The following is a 6611-nucleotide window of genomic DNA, read 5'->3' on the forward strand; positions in this document are numbered from 1 at the left end:
ATGTCTCTCAAGCATGTAAAAGCATTTTTTAGATTTTCTAAGAAATTTGGTCTTTGACAAAGTTTTCTCCTTCACCTTCCCATCTCTACTTTCCTCTACAGTGTAACAAATGACAAATTTAAAGGTTTAACACCAATTTATTATCTTACAGTTCTGTAGGTTGAATTCTGACATGGGTCCCACTGGGCTAAATTCAAGGTGTTGACAGGAATTTTCTTTCCTGTGCATTTGGGTGGCTGGCAGGGTTACTTTTTGCAGTTGTAGGATTGAGAGGTTTCCTTGATGGCTGTCAGCTGAAGGCCAACTACATTCCCTGGGTTATGGCTTCCTTCCTCCATTTTCAGAGGCATTGAGTCCCTCCTCTCCTGCTTTGAATTTCTCCTGCCTCTTCTTTTCTCACTGCCCTGACCCACTCTTCCACTTTTAAGGACTCATGTGATTAGATATAGCCCACCTGGATAATCCAGGATAATTTCCTCATCTCAAAGTCCTCAACTTTAATGACATCTGCAAAGTTCCTTTTGCCATGTAAGGTGTGTGTTCACAGGTTCTGGGGATTAGATGTGGACATCTTTGGTGGGGGGCATTAGTCTACCATTTATCTTAACCAATTTTCTAGGTCAAGGGAAGACAAATCCTAAGTCTGTTCCTCAAATGGGATTGAAAAAGTTTCCTCCACCAGGACAACTACCCAATGCATAGCTTGTATCCATTTAAGAGATTCTAATTTAGAACCTAAAGGAGGGAAGGTTCCGTATTTCTGCTCCGCCCTTCCCTTTTGTGCACATAACTGGCTTTCCTACGAGACCGTAAGTTTCTTAAGAGAGTATAGGCTCTGGGTCTTAGGAACATTACATCCCACACTGTCTGTGCAATCCAAGTAATAACTTAGTTGTAAAGAATGATACTAGTGGGCACCTGGGTGGCTCAGTCGTTAAGCGTCTGCCTTCGGCTCAGGTCATGATCCCAGGGTCCTGGGATCGAGTCCCACATCGGGCTCCCTCCTCGGCAGGAAGCCTGCTCTCCCTCTCCCACTCCCGCTGCTTGTGTTCCTACTCTAGCTGTCTCTCTCTCTGTCAAATAAATAAAATCTTTAAAAAAAAAAAAGAATGATACTAGTGGCTCTCTGCCTATGCTAAAAACGGAAGTAAGATTTACAATCCAGGGCTTTTAAGGATATCTCATCACAGTTGCTGGGGATGAAAAGGTTAGGATTCTGAAGGTGTAGACTGGACAAATCAAGATTAGAAGAGTGGCCTGCAATGTGGAATGAAAAGGGATGAATTTGAATCCCTTTTTGCTTTTGGTAAGAGACTGGCAGTGGGAGTGGAGACTTCCTTTGTTCCATTACCACGCCAGCAGCAGCTAGGGTAGAGCCTCAACTGAAGAGCAGAATGGGACCCACAATGCTAGCGCCTGTTGTCAGTTTATGAAGTAGAAGCAGTGAAATGGCAGGTGGCTACAGATCAAAAGACTGAAAGACATTCCTCTGGCAGCACAGGGCACAGAAAAGTTGCTCTGATTATAGGATCAAGTGGCCATTCTTGGTAAGATATCTGTCCCAAAGTGCATTTGTGTTATCTTCTAGACTGAAGAGTTACAGAAAGCATTGCATTTGAGGACAGGTCTAATTCTTCCAAAGTATTAAAGTGAAAAATGAGAAAACTATGTAAATATACTATACTTTCAGTGATTGAACCAAATCAGGTGTTCTTAAACTGGAATATATAAGACAGGTGTCAAGAGTCTGTGAATTACTGAGATTTTAAGTCAGAAAAATTTTGTGTACCTGCCTTTTGGTGGACAGTCTACAGCTTTCATCATATTCTCAAAGGAGCCTCTCAGTCCACAGAAGCTTATGACCACGGATTTGGATAACATTTAAGTTTCCTTTCACATATTATTGTTCAACTGAAACCTCAAACAGTTGTCTTTTAACAAAATATGTTGCTTTTTCTAGAGAACACTCTGATTTGTTCCGTAGAAAACTCAGGCAACTTTGTAACTCAGTATTTTAATACTAAACATTATGACAATACAAATTTTTTGGTGATTTCAGATTTTGCGGCAGCATAAGATGCACATTTCCTTTACTTACCAATAAAATTCTGAAGCCATTGACAGGTATCATTAGAAATACTAGCTTACTTTGAAAATGCTCAAAACTATTACTAATGCTGAAAAAACTTAAATTTTATTTAGATCAGAAGGTTAACCAAATCTTACTGTATTTCCTATTATTTTATTTTAATTTTATTTATTTGAGAGAGAGAGAATGAGAGACAGCACAAGAGGGAAGAGGGCAGAGGGAGAAGCAGATCCCCTGCCGAGCAGGGAGCCCGATGTGGGACTCGATCCCGGGACTCCAGGATCATGACCTGAGCCGAAGGCAGTCGCTTAACCAACTGAGCCACCCAGGCGCCCTTCCTATTATTTTAAAGACTATAAATTTTCATTTGAATTACTAAAATATTAAAAATAATCACTATAGTTATTTTACATTTTTACATATAGGTTTTAAATATAGGTTTACCAGTTAAAGTCAGAAGTGTTAAACACTGAATTACATAGACAATTTCCTTTATTGCCTCTATACTTATATTTCTAGGTTTGAAGGAAATACACAATTTCAAAGTTTAGAAATTCCTGACTGATCACCCATTAACAGTAATACTAGGGAGACCAATTTGTTCCAGTTTGCCACCCTAATTCGTTCCCAGGAAGTAGATTCTTTACTAAAAGTTAAATCATCACTAAAGTCATCTGATAACCTCAGTTAGCTCTGAAAGATTCAATAGTAAATTTTACCCACATGAGTCAGAAACTTTTTTTTTTTGGAATTTTGAGATTTTTTCATTTGAAGGTAAATCTTAATGCTATTAAATTCACAAATATGCTAATTTAAATACCCAATTCTATTTATCTAAAACACACATTGCAAACATACAAATATCTATTCTCTCCACATGTCAGAGCCCATTCATTTCATGGTTTGGAAATGCGGAGAACAGATTCCCCTTAAACTGCAAGTCAGCAGGTGTTTCTTTACAGTTAACTTTAGCAAAATTCATACAAAATAGTAATTAACAATGATCTTCTTGTTAACTCACAAGGAAACAGCTTCAAAACTGCATTTTGTTAGTTTCTGTACTAAAATGTAGAAAAACTGAACTACACAAATATTGAAAAGTTAAAAATTCCTTAATTTTTTATTCCTGGTACCACTACCACAATTTACAGGGCAATATACCTAATGTAATGAAAAGAAAAAGAAAAAGACAAAGCTACAACAGATAAAAGACCTCAGGAATGTACATCTAATTGACACTACATTGCATTAATCAATAGCTGCACTTTTTGCAAACTGTGGCTATGACAGTCCTGAACAAGAAGGGTTTCCTGTTTAAGCTGCAGTAACTTTTCTGACTACGGATCATCGTTCCTTCTGTGGCAGATTTTTACAGTCCCTCTAACGCATTTGGGACGACTGTCTCAATGTAACCTGCAGCTTTCCTGACAACTCCTCGCTCTCTCCTGCTAAGAACTGTAGCCCTTTTCTTCTGAATTTTTTTTAGAACCTTCTGCTACCACATCCACCACTTCCACCACCAGATCCATAACCACCACCATAGGGACTGCCCGAGCTTCTTCCACCAAAACTGCCCCCCTTCATGGGTCCATAATTTGATTGCTGTTGTCCACTGTAATTTCCAAAATCATTGTAGTTCCCACCACCACCAGTTACCACCTCCAAAATTTCCTCCTTCATTGTAACCATCATATCCTCCACCACCACCTCCATATCCGCCTCCTTGGTGTCCATATCCTGGTCCACCACCACCATAGCCGCCTCTACTACTATATCCAGGACCACCACCACAGTTGCCACCATCACCTCCAAATCCATTATATCCACCATCACCTCCTCCATTACTACCTCTGCTGCCACCACCTCCGCCACCATAGCCTCCTCTTCCACCGAAGTTTCCACCACGGCCAAAGTTACCACCACCTCCAAAGTTTCCTCCACGACCCATGTAGTTGCCAGATCCACCTCCACAACCTCTCTGTGACCCAGCAGACTGCATTTCTTGTTTAGAAAGGGCTTTTTTCACTTTACAGTTATGCCCATTAATAGTGTGGTATTTCTGAACAATTTTATCAACTGTATCATGATCATCAAAAGTTACAAAAGCAAATCCTCTCTTTTTTCCACTCTGTCTTCCATAACTTCTATGGTTCAATCTTGCCATACTTTTCAAAGTAGTCTCTCAAATTATATTCTTCTGTGTCTTCTTTAATACCACCAACAAAAATTTTCTTCACTGTTAGATGGGCACCAGGCCTTACCGAATCCTCTCTAGAAACAGTTCTCTTTGGTTCCACTACACGCCCATCAACCTTGTGTGGTCGGGCACATTGCTGCATTCACCTCTTCAACACAAGAGTAAGTCACAAAACCAAAACCCCTGGAACATTTTGTTTGGGGGTCTCTCATCACCACACAATCTGTAAGTGTACCCCATTTTTCAAAATGTTCTCAAACTATCATCTGTAGTTTCAAAGCTCAAACCATCAATAAACAGTTTTCTCAACCGCTCTGGTTCCTTTGGATCATGGCCCTCCTCCCCCGGGCAGCAGCGGTGACGACGGCCAGAGTTGGGCTGGGGGTGACCAGGCGGCGGTCTTACCTCCATTTTGAGACTGGACTCGCCTCTTCCAACTCAAGTTCAATATGGGACCAAAAGGAAGAGGCTGAGTCAGAAACCTTTTACACTACACCTAATGGGACAGTCCACAAATAGCAAAGGCACACAAATACACTTTAAATAACTTTCCTCTCTTCTGGCCAATCTTTTGGGTAAATCCAGTGGAATTCAGGAATTTTATTTCTAGTCAGAACCCAAACCTGTCAGTCAGTTCCAGTGCAATTCAAAATTCCATTTCTAGTGTCCTTTACTGCCCTACGATCCCAATTCTGCTTCTAGAATCAGAGGCAGGGAAACTGGCTTTCAGATATGGGCTTTGCCACAGTTGATGTCCTCTTTCTCTTCTGTGCTGACCCTAAACTGACACACTGTTCACGTTCTCCTGGTCTGTTCCTTTGGTACAGGTGATGTCCCAAGGGTTTTATGTGCAGCTCCACGGCATGGGAAATCCCATCAAACTGTAGCTGCTGCTAAAGAACACAGTGCCAACAGTCTCTTCAGCATGGCTTCCTGGAAATGGCACATCAACTTATTCCCCCAGTTAACTTTTCGGCCTCTCTCTGGGCCCAAAGGAAATTTACAATTCCCTTCTACATCACCCTCACAGCCCCAAAGAAAGCTGTTGGGTTGTCACTGCTATAATCTTCAAGCTTCTAAGTACACAGTGAAGATGCCATCACAGAACAGGTCCGTTCTCATCCCTGCCTAAATTTCTAGAAGGGCAGACCCAATTTTGTCGGTGCCAACTCCCACTGTATTTCCAAACCCCAACGTATGTGTGTGGTGATCTACATATTTTTTCTTTCCAAATTCTCTCCCCCATACTGTGTCTAGCTCCTTTCATCTCCTGAATGGGAGAGGGGTACAATTGGCTCTTGTTTTGGAAACACTTTCCAGTCATCTTGCACCTGCTGCAACATCCCTTAAACTGAATATTCTGTTTTAGGCAGACTGTAGAGGGATGCTTGAGAAACACAGCACATTGGTTGAAATCTCCAGGTATTAATATGCCACAAAAAATACTCTATATGGCCTTCTGCTCCATAAATCTGATCATTCTTTTGAAGGAATGATTTCTGGATATGATGTTATAATGGACTGACAATTAAAATCATCTTAAGTTGACTTCCACTTACAGCGATGACAGTCTGATAGTTGATTTTCCTCTCCACTCCCATGTAAACAACTAGAAAACCAAATGATCTATTTTTTAAAAGCTATCTCCATACACATTTTATGTATCTCTACATACGTATATGTGTGTGTGTATGTATCTGAATCAACTGCTTTCAGGCATCAAACAATGCAGAACAGTGATCACCAAATTAAGGGGAACAAATGAGATGAGCCACCCTGCCTTTCTGAGTGGAGGCACTTTGATAGATCACGGCAGAGGAAGAGAGAACGAAGTAGAGCACAAGCAGTCTCACAGAGCTGAAGAGAGAGAGGCCGGTTTAGGGAGGGTAGCTACGATTTGTGGGGCAGAATATAGAGGAGGCAGCCACAAAGAGTTCTAGAAATCTGCACAGGCACTTCCTTAGATTTTTAGCTTTAGACTCAAAGACTATTAGAACTATGCCTAAGTCGTTTTCAAGCTTTAGAGAATGTAATTTGACATCTCTCTCAGCCATTTTAGTCATCTTTTGATTTCTCACTTCTAGTTGAAGTTATTGGAGAAATGAGTACCAGTTAAGCGAGGCATTATTCAATTTATACTTTCTGTGGTACAAGTTTTCACAACATGAAGACAAGAGAAAGCATGGTCCAGTGATAAGGCTAGAAGTTCAGTATGGTTGGTAAGGAGGACTGAGGCTAGAGCAGGAATCACTGGTTTAGGCCAGGAGTGGGTGGTGGTGGTGGTATTAGCTTTGAATGGGGACGTTTACTCTGGCTGTAGTATGG

The 6611-nt window shown here is 41.0% G+C and overlaps 1 pseudogene; it reads right to left on the reverse strand.

Annotated features, from left to right (window-relative positions):
• Positions 1–3182: 3182 nt before the first annotated feature.
• LOC102748813 (heterogeneous nuclear ribonucleoprotein A3 pseudogene) lies at positions 3183–5754 on the reverse strand (annotated as a pseudogene).
• Positions 5755–6611: the final 857 nt, after the last annotated feature.

This window comes from Leptonychotes weddellii, chromosome 6 (assembly GCF_054177405.1).
Source record: "Leptonychotes weddellii isolate Sample4059 chromosome 6, ASM5417740v2, whole genome shotgun sequence".
NCBI classification, from domain to species: domain Eukaryota; kingdom Metazoa; phylum Chordata; class Mammalia; order Carnivora; family Phocidae; genus Leptonychotes; species Leptonychotes weddellii.